At 45.7% G+C, this 13,450-nt stretch overlaps 15 non-coding genes and 1 pseudogene across 15 annotated transcripts; all 16 read left to right on the top strand.

Moving 5' to 3' along the window:
• Positions 1-1,774: 1,774 nt before the first annotated feature.
• On the top strand, positions 1,775-1,949 carry LOC128632555 (uncharacterized; annotated as a pseudogene).
• A 438-nt stretch (positions 1,950-2,387) lies between these two features.
• LOC128632564 (U5 spliceosomal RNA) lies at positions 2,388-2,502 on the top strand. The gene has a single exon (XR_008396163.1). It is a non-coding gene; the product is annotated as a U5 spliceosomal RNA (small nuclear RNA).
• Positions 2,503-2,689: 187 nt separating this feature from the next.
• On the top strand, positions 2,690-2,880 carry LOC128632534 (U2 spliceosomal RNA). The gene has a single exon (XR_008396141.1). It is a non-coding gene; the product is annotated as a U2 spliceosomal RNA (small nuclear RNA).
• A 438-nt stretch (positions 2,881-3,318) lies between these two features.
• LOC128632565 (U5 spliceosomal RNA) lies at positions 3,319-3,433 on the top strand. The gene has a single exon (XR_008396164.1). It is a non-coding gene; the product is annotated as a U5 spliceosomal RNA (small nuclear RNA).
• Positions 3,434-3,620: 187 nt separating this feature from the next.
• Positions 3,621-3,811, top strand: LOC128632548 (U2 spliceosomal RNA). The gene has a single exon (XR_008396155.1). It is a non-coding gene; the product is annotated as a U2 spliceosomal RNA (small nuclear RNA).
• A 439-nt stretch (positions 3,812-4,250) lies between these two features.
• Positions 4,251-4,365, top strand: LOC128632566 (U5 spliceosomal RNA). Its single transcript, XR_008396165.1, has one exon. It is a non-coding gene; the product is annotated as a U5 spliceosomal RNA (small nuclear RNA).
• Positions 4,366-4,552: 187 nt separating this feature from the next.
• LOC128632559 (U2 spliceosomal RNA) lies at positions 4,553-4,743 on the top strand. Its single transcript, XR_008396159.1, has one exon. It is a non-coding gene; the product is annotated as a U2 spliceosomal RNA (small nuclear RNA).
• Positions 4,744-5,180: 437 nt separating this feature from the next.
• Positions 5,181-5,295, top strand: LOC128632567 (U5 spliceosomal RNA). Its single transcript, XR_008396166.1, has one exon. It is a non-coding gene; the product is annotated as a U5 spliceosomal RNA (small nuclear RNA).
• A 187-nt stretch (positions 5,296-5,482) lies between these two features.
• On the top strand, positions 5,483-5,673 carry LOC128632569 (U2 spliceosomal RNA). The gene has a single exon (XR_008396168.1). It is a non-coding gene; the product is annotated as a U2 spliceosomal RNA (small nuclear RNA).
• Positions 5,674-6,111: 438 nt separating this feature from the next.
• Positions 6,112-6,226, top strand: LOC128632568 (U5 spliceosomal RNA). The gene has a single exon (XR_008396167.1). It is a non-coding gene; the product is annotated as a U5 spliceosomal RNA (small nuclear RNA).
• Positions 6,227-6,413: 187 nt separating this feature from the next.
• Positions 6,414-6,604, top strand: LOC128632580 (U2 spliceosomal RNA). The gene has a single exon (XR_008396179.1). It is a non-coding gene; the product is annotated as a U2 spliceosomal RNA (small nuclear RNA).
• Positions 6,605-7,043: 439 nt separating this feature from the next.
• Positions 7,044-7,158, top strand: LOC128632570 (U5 spliceosomal RNA). Its single transcript, XR_008396169.1, has one exon. It is a non-coding gene; the product is annotated as a U5 spliceosomal RNA (small nuclear RNA).
• A 187-nt stretch (positions 7,159-7,345) lies between these two features.
• Positions 7,346-7,536, top strand: LOC128632538 (U2 spliceosomal RNA). The gene has a single exon (XR_008396145.1). It is a non-coding gene; the product is annotated as a U2 spliceosomal RNA (small nuclear RNA).
• Positions 7,537-7,975: 439 nt separating this feature from the next.
• On the top strand, positions 7,976-8,090 carry LOC128632571 (U5 spliceosomal RNA). Its single transcript, XR_008396170.1, has one exon. It is a non-coding gene; the product is annotated as a U5 spliceosomal RNA (small nuclear RNA).
• Positions 8,091-8,277: 187 nt separating this feature from the next.
• On the top strand, positions 8,278-8,468 carry LOC128632539 (U2 spliceosomal RNA). The gene has a single exon (XR_008396146.1). It is a non-coding gene; the product is annotated as a U2 spliceosomal RNA (small nuclear RNA).
• Positions 8,469-8,905: 437 nt separating this feature from the next.
• LOC128632572 (U5 spliceosomal RNA) lies at positions 8,906-9,020 on the top strand. Its single transcript, XR_008396171.1, has one exon. It is a non-coding gene; the product is annotated as a U5 spliceosomal RNA (small nuclear RNA).
• The last annotated feature ends 4,430 nt before the right edge of the window (positions 9,021-13,450 follow it).

A 13,450-nucleotide genomic window follows, 5' to 3' on the forward strand; every position in this document is an offset into this window, starting at 1 on the left:
ACGTTTTATCCATGCGAAGAGCAATGGACCTGACTGACTGGTACGGTCGGGCCTCGGGCGCCAAGCTCAACAGGAGCAAGTCCGAGGCCCAGCTCTTCGGGCCGTGGGGTGACGTGGACACAGGCAGACTGGAATTGGTTTTTAAAACCGACTTACGGATTTTAGGAGTGAAATTTGACAAAGAGGGTGGAGGACGGGGAAACTGGGCCGACTTGTTAGGGAAAGTCAGGCAGAAACTGGGCTTTTGGGGACTGAGACAGATGACTTTTGAAGGTAAAGTTTTAATTTTTAAAGCAGTGATCTTACCTTTAATGTTACTCGTGTGTTCTGTTTTTAGTCCCCCACGACACTTTCTTTTAGATCTGGAGAGAGCGGTGTTTTACTTCATCTGGGGGTCCAAGTGGGAGAGAGTGAAGAGGGAGGTCGTAAAGAAGAGACCGGAAAACGGCGGGAAAGGCCTCCCGGACCCCCACCTGTTTTTAGGCAGCCGTTTCACCGCCCTCCACATCGCGTACGCCGTGGCCCCATCCAGAGAGAGCAAGACAGCGGCCATGACCCGTTTCTGGATGGGGTCGTACCTACGAAGCCTTAGAATTTTACCTGTAGATCTCAAAACGCCTGTGTCTTTTAATCTGACAAAAGAGCATGATTTTATCAAGAGATTTTTAAAGAAAAATGTTTTAGAAGGAGAAGATGTCTCCATTTTAACTAACCACAGGTCTCTTCTCTCTCTCGTTCAGGATCGGGAACCTGTGAGTCCAGTCCCCGGCCTCGCTCTAAGTGAGGCCAAACAAGTTTGGAGGAACGCCGCCCACCCTGCTCTTCAGAACAGGCACAAGGACCTGTCATGGATGGTGGCCCATGAGATTCTCCCGGTCAGGGCGGTCATGCACTCCCGGGGCATGGGCTCCAACCCCATCTGCCCACGACCCGGATGCAACGCGCCGGAGACCGTGCGACACCTCTTATGGGAGTGCGGCGCCGCGCGGGACCAGTGGACCACGACCGGCCCCCTGTATTTCCCGTGCCTGCCGGCAGGTGGGGTCCAGATGGACTACAAGCTCGCCATCCTCGGGGTGGGCCCAGGCTCGAAGGGCCTAACGGCGCAGAGGTTCACCACGCTCTGGCTCACCCTCAACGCCGTGAAGGATGCCATCTGGACCACCAGAAACCTGCTGGTGGGGAAACGCGTGACGGTGCCCCTCCACGCGAGCGAGCAGATGGCGAAGTCCACGCTGCAGGGGTACCGCGCGGCGACATTCGGAGGAGGGGGCCGGGGTTGCACGAGAAAGGTCCCGGCCGCCACCGACCCTGGCCGCTCGTAGATGCGCCCTCACCTGCAAAGGCTACGGGAGCAGCGAGCCGGAGGGTAGAGGATCTCCTCTGGGCACCGGAAGTGACGGGCATCGGCCGTGGCTGGAGAGCAGTGTGATGGGCGCCCTTGGTAAGGACTCACCCCCGATCTTGGAAAAGAGAGGATGCTTAAGTGGTTTTTTATTTTGTGTGTTTTATATAAAGACATGTGTTTGCTTTTTTATTAATCAATCGACTTATTTAACTGTTTTTAAAAACGAAACGATTTTATGGACACTTTTATTCATAGTTTTTTACACACACAATCTATGTATTTATTTATTTTTCCTTTAAACAGTTTTTAAAATAAGAAATTGTTTTACCCAAGTTTATTTATTTATTTAAAAAAAAAAATGTCTATGAACTGAGAAGGAAAAAAAACTGTGTACACTGTGAATATGAAAAAAAGAAAAAAGTGACAATAAAATTTTTTAGAAAAAAAATCTGTTCTTATCAGTTTAATACCTGATACGTCCTCCATTCGAGGACTTTATATTAAACGGATTTTTAGAGCGAGGAGCTGGAAGAGGGGCTTGCTCCGTCCGCTCCACGCATCGACCTGGTATTGCAGTACCTCCAGGAACGGTGCACCTTTTCAAAGGGGTCAAATGAAAGAAGAAGGAAGGAAGGAAGGAAATAAATGAATGAATGAATGAATGAATGAACGAATGAATGAATGAATACGTATTCATGTTAAACGATTGGGGGGGAAAAAAAAAAAAAAAGTAGGAAAAAAGACAAAGTGACATATGGTACTTAAAAAAAAAAAAAAAAAAAAAAAAAAATTTCTTGTATTTAATTGTACAAAATGGAACAGGTGTCAGTCGTAAAGGTTTCAGATGTACTTAATTGGAAAAGGGAGGGGACCTATTAGGTTTTAATACAAACCACAGCCCACATCCAGCTCTAGACCAATCCTACATCTGTAGCTATCAAGGCTGTGCAGGTGTAAGGGGCCGGCGCAAGCCAACCTACCCTAGACCGGATTTCTAGGCCTCCGATGGAGTTTCGGAGGCCTGGACTGACTTCCTGTATAGCTCGGGTTTCTCTTCATTCACGCATAAATCTTTCGCCTTTTACTAAAGATTTCCGTGGAGAGGAACGTTGACGAGTTCAACTTATTTTTGTGAGCTTTGCTGAGGCAAAGCTGTATTTGTTTCACAGTTTAACGTAAGAGAGGGAAGAAGTTTGGCTTTGGGATGCAAGGTCGGTTGGGCGTGGTGCCTAGTTGCTCAATCCTCTCTGCGCAAGGTCTTCAAGCGCGTGGTCAGGCATGTCGTCCAGGAGTGGAGGCTCTGCCAGCTGGTGCTCGTTAGGCCAGAGGCCATAACGGGTTATCGCTTCTCGGCCTTTTGGCTAAGATCAAGTGTAGTATCTGTTCTTATCAGTTTAATACCTGATACGTCCTCCATTCGAGGACTTTATATTAAACGGATTTTTAGAGCGAGGAGCTGGAAGAGGGGCTTGCTCCGTCCGCTCCACGCATCGACCTGGTATTGCAGTACCTCCAGGAACGGTGCACCTTTTCAAAGGGGTCAAATGAAAGAAGAAGGAAGGAAGGAAGGAAATAAATGAATGAATGAATGAATGAATGAACGAATGAATGAATGAATACGTATTCATGTTAAACGATTGGGGGGGAAAAAAAAAAAAAAAGTAGGAAAAAAGACAAAGTGACATATGGTACTTAAAAAAAAAAAAAAAAAAAAAAAAAAATTTCTTGTATTTAATTGTACAAAATGGAACAGGTGTCAGTCGTAAAGGTTTCAGATGTACTTAATTGGAAAAGGGAGGGGACCTATTAGGTTTTAATACAAACCACAGCCCACATCCAGCTCTAGACCAATCCTACATCTGTAGCTATCAAGGCTGTGCAGGTGTAAGGGGCCGGCGCAAGCCAACCTACCCTAGACCGGATTTCTAGGCCTCCGATGGAGTTTCGGAGGCCTGGACTGACTTCCTGTATAGCTCGGGTTTCTCTTCATTCACGCATAAATCTTTCGCCTTTTACTAAAGATTTCCGTGGAGAGGAACGTTGACGAGTTCAACTTATTTTTGTGAGCTTTGCTGAGGCAAAGCTGTATTTGTTTCACAGTTTAACGTAAGAGAGGGAAGAAGTTTGGCTTTGGGATGCAAGGTCGGTTGGGCGTGGTGCCTAGTTGCTCAATCCTCTCTGCGCAAGGTCTTCAAGCGCGTGGTCAGGCATGTCGTCCAGGAGTGGAGGCTCTGCCAGCTGGTGCTCGTTAGGCCAGAGGCCATAACGGGTTATCGCTTCTCGGCCTTTTGGCTAAGATCAAGTGTAGTATCTGTTCTTATCAGTTTAATACCTGATACGTCCTCCATTCGAGGACTTTATATTAAACGGATTTTTAGAGCGAGGAGCTGGAAGAGGGGCTTGCTCCGTCCGCTCCACGCATCGACCTGGTATTGCAGTACCTCCAGGAACGGTGCACCTTTTCAAAGGGGTCAAATGAAAGAAGAAGGAAGGAAGGAAGGAAATAAATGAATGAATGAATGAATGAATGAACGAATGAATGAATGAATACGTATTCATGTTAAACGATTGGGGGGGAAAAAAAAAAAAAAAGTAGGAAAAAAGACAAAGTGACATATGGTACTTAAAAAAAAAAAAAAAAAAAAAAAAAAAATTTCTTGTATTTAATTGTACAAAATGGAACAGGTGTCAGTCGTAAAGGTTTCAGATGTACTTAATTGGAAAAGGGAGGGGACCTATTAGGTTTTAATACAAACCACAGCCCACATCCAGCTCTAGACCAATCCTACATCTGTAGCTATCAAGGCTGTGCAGGTGTAAGGGGCCGGCGCAAGCCAACCTACCCTAGACCGGATTTCTAGGCCTCCGATGGAGTTTCGGAGGCCTGGACTGACTTCCTGTATAGCTCGGGTTTCTCTTCATTCACGCATAAATCTTTCGCCTTTTACTAAAGATTTCCGTGGAGAGGAACGTTGACGAGTTCAACTTATTTTTGTGAGCTTTGCTGAGGCAAAGCTGTATTTGTTTCACAGTTTAACGTAAGAGAGGGAAGAAGTTTGGCTTTGGGATGCAAGGTCGGTTGGGCGTGGTGCCTAGTTGCTCAATCCTCTCTGCGCAAGGTCTTCAAGCGCGTGGTCAGGCATGTCGTCCAGGAGTGGAGGCTCTGCCAGCTGGTGCTCGTTAGGCCAGAGGCCATAACGGGTTATCGCTTCTCGGCCTTTTGGCTAAGATCAAGTGTAGTATCTGTTCTTATCAGTTTAATACCTGATACGTCCTCCATTCGAGGACTTTATATTAAACGGATTTTTAGAGCGAGGAGCTGGAAGAGGGGCTTGCTCCGTCCGCTCCACGCATCGACCTGGTATTGCAGTACCTCCAGGAACGGTGCACCTTTTCAAAGGGGTCAAATGAAAGAAGAAGGAAGGAAGGAAGGAAATAAATGAATGAATGAATGAATGAATGAACGAATGAATGAATGAATACGTATTCATGTTAAACGATTGGGGGGGAAAAAAAAAAAAAAAGTAGGAAAAAAGACAAAGTGACATATGGTACTTAAAAAAAAAAAAAAAAAAAAAAAAAATTTCTTGTATTTAATTGTACAAAATGGAACAGGTGTCAGTCGTAAAGGTTTCAGATGTACTTAATTGGAAAAGGGAGGGGACCTATTAGGTTTTAATACAAACCACAGCCCACATCCAGCTCTAGACCAATCCTACATCTGTAGCTATCAAGGCTGTGCAGGTGTAAGGGGCCGGCGCAAGCCAACCTACCCTAGACCGGATTTCTAGGCCTCCGATGGAGTTTCGGAGGCCTGGACTGACTTCCTGTATAGCTCGGGTTTCTCTTCATTCACGCATAAATCTTTCGCCTTTTACTAAAGATTTCCGTGGAGAGGAACGTTGACGAGTTCAACTTATTTTTGTGAGCTTTGCTGAGGCAAAGCTGTATTTGTTTCACAGTTTAACGTAAGAGAGGGAAGAAGTTTGGCTTTGGGATGCAAGGTCGGTTGGGCGTGGTGCCTAGTTGCTCAATCCTCTCTGCGCAAGGTCTTCAAGCGCGTGGTCAGGCATGTCGTCCAGGAGTGGAGGCTCTGCCAGCTGGTGCTCGTTAGGCCAGAGGCCATAACGGGTTATCGCTTCTCGGCCTTTTGGCTAAGATCAAGTGTAGTATCTGTTCTTATCAGTTTAATACCTGATACGTCCTCCATTCGAGGACTTTATATTAAACGGATTTTTAGAGCGAGGAGCTGGAAGAGGGGCTTGCTCCGTCCGCTCCACGCATCGACCTGGTATTGCAGTACCTCCAGGAACGGTGCACCTTTTCAAAGGGGTCAAATGAAAGAAGAAGGAAGGAAGGAAGGAAATAAATGAATGAATGAATGAATGAATGAACGAATGAATGAATGAATACGTATTCATGTTAAACGATTGGGGGGGAAAAAAAAAAAAAAGTAGGAAAAAAGACAAAGTGACATATGGTACTTAAAAAAAAAAAAAAAAAAAAAAAAAAAATTTCTTGTATTTAATTGTACAAAATGGAACAGGTGTCAGTCGTAAAGGTTTCAGATGTACTTAATTGGAAAAGGGAGGGGACCTATTAGGTTTTAATACAAACCACAGCCCACATCCAGCTCTAGACCAATCCTACATCTGTAGCTATCAAGGCTGTGCAGGTGTAAGGGGCCGGCGCAAGCCAACCTACCCTAGACCGGATTTCTAGGCCTCCGATGGAGTTTCGGAGGCCTGGACTGACTTCCTGTATAGCTCGGGTTTCTCTTCATTCACGCATAAATCTTTCGCCTTTTACTAAAGATTTCCGTGGAGAGGAACGTTGACGAGTTCAACTTATTTTTGTGAGCTTTGCTGAGGCAAAGCTGTATTTGTTTCACAGTTTAACGTAAGAGAGGGAAGAAGTTTGGCTTTGGGATGCAAGGTCGGTTGGGCGTGGTGCCTAGTTGCTCAATCCTCTCTGCGCAAGGTCTTCAAGCGCGTGGTCAGGCATGTCGTCCAGGAGTGGAGGCTCTGCCAGCTGGTGCTCGTTAGGCCAGAGGCCATAACGGGTTATCGCTTCTCGGCCTTTTGGCTAAGATCAAGTGTAGTATCTGTTCTTATCAGTTTAATACCTGATACGTCCTCCATTCGAGGACTTTATATTAAACGGATTTTTAGAGCGAGGAGCTGGAAGAGGGGCTTGCTCCGTCCGCTCCACGCATCGACCTGGTATTGCAGTACCTCCAGGAACGGTGCACCTTTTCAAAGGGGTCAAATGAAAGAAGAAGGAAGGAAGGAAGGAAATAAATGAATGAATGAATGAATGAATGAACGAATGAATGAATGAATACGTATTCATGTTAAACGATTGGGGGGGAAAAAAAAAAAAAAAGTAGGAAAAAAGACAAAGTGACATATGGTACTTAAAAAAAAAAAAAAAAAAAAAAAAAAAATTTCTTGTATTTAATTGTACAAAATGGAACAGGTGTCAGTCGTAAAGGTTTCAGATGTACTTAATTGGAAAAGGGAGGGGACCTATTAGGTTTTAATACAAACCACAGCCCACATCCAGCTCTAGACCAATCCTACATCTGTAGCTATCAAGGCTGTGCAGGTGTAAGGGGCCGGCGCAAGCCAACCTACCCTAGACCGGATTTCTAGGCCTCCGATGGAGTTTCGGAGGCCTGGACTGACTTCCTGTATAGCTCGGGTTTCTCTTCATTCACGCATAAATCTTTCGCCTTTTACTAAAGATTTCCGTGGAGAGGAACGTTGACGAGTTCAACTTATTTTTGTGAGCTTTGCTGAGGCAAAGCTGTATTTGTTTCACAGTTTAACGTAAGAGAGGGAAGAAGTTTGGCTTTGGGATGCAAGGTCGGTTGGGCGTGGTGCCTAGTTGCTCAATCCTCTCTGCGCAAGGTCTTCAAGCGCGTGGTCAGGCATGTCGTCCAGGAGTGGAGGCTCTGCCAGCTGGTGCTCGTTAGGCCAGAGGCCATAACGGGTTATCGCTTCTCGGCCTTTTGGCTAAGATCAAGTGTAGTATCTGTTCTTATCAGTTTAATACCTGATACGTCCTCCATTCGAGGACTTTATATTAAACGGATTTTTAGAGCGAGGAGCTGGAAGAGGGGCTTGCTCCGTCCGCTCCACGCATCGACCTGGTATTGCAGTACCTCCAGGAACGGTGCACCTTTTCAAAGGGGTCAAATGAAAGAAGAAGGAAGGAAGGAAGGAAATAAATGAATGAATGAATGAATGAATGAACGAATGAATGAATGAATACGTATTCATGTTAAACGATTGGGGGGGAAAAAAAAAAAAAAAGTAGGAAAAAAGACAAAGTGACATATGGTACTTAAAAAAAAAAAAAAAAAAAAAAAAAAAATTTCTTGTATTTAATTGTACAAAATGGAACAGGTGTCAGTCGTAAAGGTTTCAGATGTACTTAATTGGAAAAGGGAGGGGACCTATTAGGTTTTAATACAAACCACAGCCCACATCCAGCTCTAGACCAATCCTACATCTGTAGCTATCAAGGCTGTGCAGGTGTAAGGGGCCGGCGCAAGCCAACCTACCCTAGACCGGATTTCTAGGCCTCCGATGGAGTTTCGGAGGCCTGGACTGACTTCCTGTATAGCTCGGGTTTCTCTTCATTCACGCATAAATCTTTCGCCTTTTACTAAAGATTTCCGTGGAGAGGAACGTTGACGAGTTCAACTTATTTTTGTGAGCTTTGCTGAGGCAAAGCTGTATTTGTTTCACAGTTTAACGTAAGAGAGGGAAGAAGTTTGGCTTTGGGATGCAAGGTCGGTTGGGCGTGGTGCCTAGTTGCTCAATCCTCTCTGCGCAAGGTCTTCAAGCGCGTGGTCAGGCATGTCGTCCAGGAGTGGAGGCTCTGCCAGCTGGTGCTCGTTAGGCCAGAGGCCATAACGGGTTATCGCTTCTCGGCCTTTTGGCTAAGATCAAGTGTAGTATCTGTTCTTATCAGTTTAATACCTGATACGTCCTCCATTCGAGGACTTTATATTAAACGGATTTTTAGAGCGAGGAGCTGGAAGAGGGGCTTGCTCCGTCCGCTCCACGCATCGACCTGGTATTGCAGTACCTCCAGGAACGGTGCACCTTTTCAAAGGGGTCAAATGAAAGAAGAAGGAAGGAAGGAAGGAAATAAATGAATGAATGAATGAATGAATGAACGAATGAATGAATGAATACGTATTCATGTTAAACGATTGGGGGGGAAAAAAAAAAAAAAGTAGGAAAAAAGACAAAGTGACATATGGTACTTAAAAAAAAAAAAAAAAAAAAAAAAAAATTTCTTGTATTTAATTGTACAAAATGGAACAGGTGTCAGTCGTAAAGGTTTCAGATGTACTTAATTGGAAAAGGGAGGGGACCTATTAGGTTTTAATACAAACCACAGCCCACATCCAGCTCTAGACCAATCCTACATCTGTAGCTATCAAGGCTGTGCAGGTGTAAGGGGCCGGCGCAAGCCAACCTACCCTAGACCGGATTTCTAGGCCTCCGATGGAGTTTCGGAGGCCTGGACTGACTTCCTGTATAGCTCGGGTTTCTCTTCATTCACGCATAAATCTTTCGCCTTTTACTAAAGATTTCCGTGGAGAGGAACGTTGACGAGTTCAACTTATTTTTGTGAGCTTTGCTGAGGCAAAGCTGTATTTGTTTCACAGTTTAACGTAAGAGAGGGAAGAAGTTTGGCTTTGGGATGCAAGGTCGGTTGGGCGTGGTGCCTAGTTGCTCAATCCTCTCTGCGCAAGGTCTTCAAGCGCGTGGTCAGGCATGTCGTCCAGGAGTGGAGGCTCTGCCAGCTGGTGCTCGTTAGGCCAGAGGCCATAACGGGTTATCGCTTCTCGGCCTTTTGGCTAAGATCAATTGGAGGAGACAGCGATCGACTCTCTGGCGGCCATTGCGCTCAACCTTTTCGTGGTTTTGGGCAAAACCGTTCAGAGAGGAAATTTGTGCGGACCCTGTGATCTTCAGCTTCAGTTGGTGAATGAAACATCGTGCCAGTGAACCTGTATATAGGTAAGTACAAATTTATTTATTTCTTCTTCCTTTTTTCGTTTTCAAAATATTTATTTCGTTTAGTTCTGTATTTGTTTTACTTATTTATTATCGTTTATTTATTTATTTATTCATTTATAGGCTAGTGGTGCCTCCAAAATGTCGGCTGCTCGTGCCGGCATGAGGAGGCACCACAGCGTGCGCTTTTTGTTTAAAGAGGTGGATGGAAAGCTCCTGGGGATGTCACGCCTTGATTTCTCCAGGAAGCTCATCCAGAAATCTCTTGGTTTTAAACCCGACGAACTGAACTGTCTCGTGACTCTGCCCCTGAACAAAGGATTTGACGTTAGTTTTAGGACCGCTTCTCTGCTAAATGATTTCTGGCAACGGTTTGACGGTTGTAAGGCCCATTTCTCCATGTTCACCGTGGAGAAACTTTCTGACAATTCGCTTAAAACGGTGATTGTTAGGATGTTTAATGAAACGGTGACTGGAGATGACATTTGCGTATGGCTGGGTAGATTTTGCACTGTTCGCGGGCAACCAGTCAAAGTGTTGGATGAGGACGGCATCTGGAATTGTTCCTGGCGAATTCCCATTAAACAATGGGAAGACGCTGGGGGCTACCAGGGCCTGAGACATCTGCCTTCCATGATTGTGTTGGGAGAGAACAGAGGCTACATTCATTACCAAGGGATGCCCAAACTCTGCCGTAAGTGTGGGAGGATGGGACATCTAGCCGACGCGTGCCAGGAAATCATTTGTGGAAAATGTAGAGAAATTGGTCACGTTTTCGACGAGTGCACCATTGGCAGACGGTGCAATCTGTGTGGGGAGACAAACCACCTCTACAGAGATTGCCCTAAGAGCTTTGCCAACAAACTGAAAAGTAACAAGATGGCCGCCCCACAAAAACAACAAACCGAGCAAACGACGGAGAAGGAGGCGGGCCCTGTGGTTTTGGCGGGAGAGCCAGCTCTCCCGTCAGCTTCAGGGCCTGAGCAGATACGGGTAAGTGGGGCGGCCTTAGGGGCGGAGTCAGCAAAGCAGAGGGAGGAAGCCCCCCCCTCCCCGCAAAATAAAGTACAGGAAATGGCGGAAGGGGAGGAAGGGACGGCTTCCTCCATGGAGACAGTTTCAGAGTTAAGTGTGGTATCTGGGGAGAGTGAGCCAGACAGTCCTCTCCCGAATGCTCAGGTGCAGAAAAGACCTGCGGGATCTCCTCTGTTAGTAACAGAGGAGAAGAAACTGAGGGCAGAGCATAGGCGGGACAGTTCTTCCTCGGAAGACCTGAACCGCTTATGGCCCTCAGAGCCCCCAAATGAGGTTTCTTTCTTGCACCTCCAGCTGAGAACATCATCGCCAAAGGAGCCGCGAGAGGTTGCCTCCGCGGCCCGTGAGGCAGCAGACACTTGCCCTCCTGGACCCAGTCCCACTGGGATAAAGGAAGAGCAAGTGTCACAAGAAATCATATGCCTCTAACTTGATTTTAATGTTGTCTCTGTATGTGTTTTTATACTGTTTTATACCTTCTTAACCATACTGCTCATGGCCCTCACAATCTCTACCATCAATGTGAGAAGTGTGAGGTCCACCCTGAGAGCACAGAGCGTATTATCCCTTTTAAAATCTTTTAAGTCAGATGTGATTTTATTACAAGAGTGTGCTTTGCCCTTTTTATCCAGTTACAGGAAATGGGAGGACCTGTGGACCCCGGGACCCTCCGTGTGGAGTGGTTCCAATTTTAATAAATGTGATGGGGTCGCCATTTTAATAAAAAATCCCAACATCACGGTGAAGGGCAGCACAGTGGTGAGAGATGGACGGGCACTCTTAGCCAATCTGACCTTTTTAGATAGGGATTTTACTATTCTTAATGTGTATGGTTTTACAGAAAAAAACGAAAGGTATGAACTTTTAGAAGACCTGCAGTCCCACATGCTAGGGAGGGTTCCTTTAATCGTAGCAGGGGATTTTAATTGTATTTTAACAGTTAAAGATAGGAAAAGGGTAGCCGGGGAGTGCACGGTAGATAAAACATCGGTGTTACTCCAGGGACTAATAAAAGATTTTAAGCTAGTCGACTGTTTCAAAGCATTGCATCAAAGAGAGGAGGGCTTCACCTGGTTCAGTGGTGATGGCACCAGAGCCTCTCGCATCGACTATGTTTTTACAAGGGACTGCCCGCCGACCGATGCTACACTGACCCCTCTCTTCTTTTCAGACCACATGATGCTGTCCTGCACCCTTTCACTGCCCACTGGTGTGACGGTAGGAGGAGGGCTGTGGAGGCTGAACTGCTCGGTGTTAGAAGACAAAGAAGTAGTCAGAGAGTATAGGGAGCAGTTTAGCCAATGGCAGACCCTCCAGGACTTTTATGAGTCACGAGCACAGTGGTGGGAGATGGTGAAAAAACGGACAGGAAAATTTTTTAAGAGGGTAGGGAAAGAAAAGAAAAATAAGGAAAAAAGATGCATGATGGGACTGCAAAAAAGGCTGCAGAGATATTTTAACCTTTTTAACTGTGGGATTGATTTTACGGAAGAGATTAAAGAAGTAAAAGCTGAAATGCGTGTTTTATCAGATATACAAAATAAGGGGGTCATTTTAAGAAGCAGAGAGAGGGAGATTGAGGAAGGTGAAAAATGTACAAGGTATTTTTTTAAAAAGATTGTTTCAAAGGGAGGTACAATTACCGCAATAAAAGATGGAGGGAGGGACCTAAAAACAACGGACGAGATTTTAGGTGGGGTGGAAGAATTTTATAGCAATCTATACAGCGAAAAATACGTACATAAAGATACCTTGGAAGAAGTTTTAGCCTTTTTAGAAAACAAGGTCAACAGTGAAGCCGTGCTTTTATCCCAGGATTTTACGGTTTTAGAAATACAAAATTCTTTAAAAGGTTTTAAAAGGGGGAAGTCCCCAGGAATGGATGGACTCCCCCTAGAATTTTATCTGACTTTCTGGGATATTTTAGCACATGACTTACTCACTGTTTTTAACGAATTTGAGACCTTGGACAGACTCCCAGACAGCTTTAGAACAGGGATAGTGTCGCTTCTACACAAGAAAGGCGACAAGACAGACCTCAGGAACTGGAGACCCATCACGCTTTTAAATTTCGATTGTAAACTTTTTAGCAAGATCTTATCTGCACGTATGTCGACCGTTTTAGAGGACGTGATCCACCCGGATCAAGCATGCGCTGTGCCAGGGAGGAAGATCACCGACAGCCTGGTACTGATCAGAGACGTCATCTGTTACGCGAGAGACAGAAACATCCGGCTAGCGGTCCTGAACCTAGATTTTGAAAAAGCATTTGACCGAGTCTCGCATCAGTTCCTGTTTCAGGTACTGGACAAAATGGGGTTCCCTGATAGGTTTATAGCCTGGGTGGGATTACTATATAAGGGTATAATCAGTAGAATGTTGGTAAACGGGCATGTGTCCAAGGCGGTGAATATCCGCAGTGGCGTCCGTCAGGGGTGTCCTTTATCTCCCCTCCTGTATGTGGCTTGTATCGAGCCACTGGCACAGATCTTGAGAAGGGATAAATGGATCAAAGGACTTGAAGTGCCTGGGACGGGTGGACTGACAGCAACGTGCGTTTTATACATGGACGACGTAACCCTTTTAGCCACAGACGTTTTATCCATGCGAAGAGCAATGGACTTGACTGACTGGTACGGTCGAGCCTCGGGCGCCAAGCTCAACAGGAGCAAGTCCGAGGCCCAGCTCTTCGGGCCGTGGGGTAGCGTGGACACAGGCGGACTGGAATTGGTTTTTAAAACCGACCTACGGATTTTAGGTGTAAAATTTGACAAAGAGGGTGGAGGACGTGGAAACTGGGCCGACGTGTTAGGGAAAGTCAGGCAAAAACTGGGCTTTTGGGGACTAAGACAGCTGACAATCGAAGGTAAAGTTTTAATTTTTAAAGCAGTGATTTTACCTTTGATGTTACTGGTGTGTTCTGTTTTTAGTCCCCCACGACACTTTCTTTTAGATCTGGAGAGGGCGGTGTTTTACTTCATCTGGGGGTCCAAGTGGGAGAGAGTGAAGAGGGAGGTCGTGAAGAAGA

Source organism: Ictalurus punctatus, unplaced genomic scaffold, assembly GCF_001660625.3.
Source record: "Ictalurus punctatus breed USDA103 unplaced genomic scaffold, Coco_2.0 tig00064127, whole genome shotgun sequence".
NCBI classification, from domain to species: domain Eukaryota; kingdom Metazoa; phylum Chordata; class Actinopteri; order Siluriformes; family Ictaluridae; genus Ictalurus; species Ictalurus punctatus.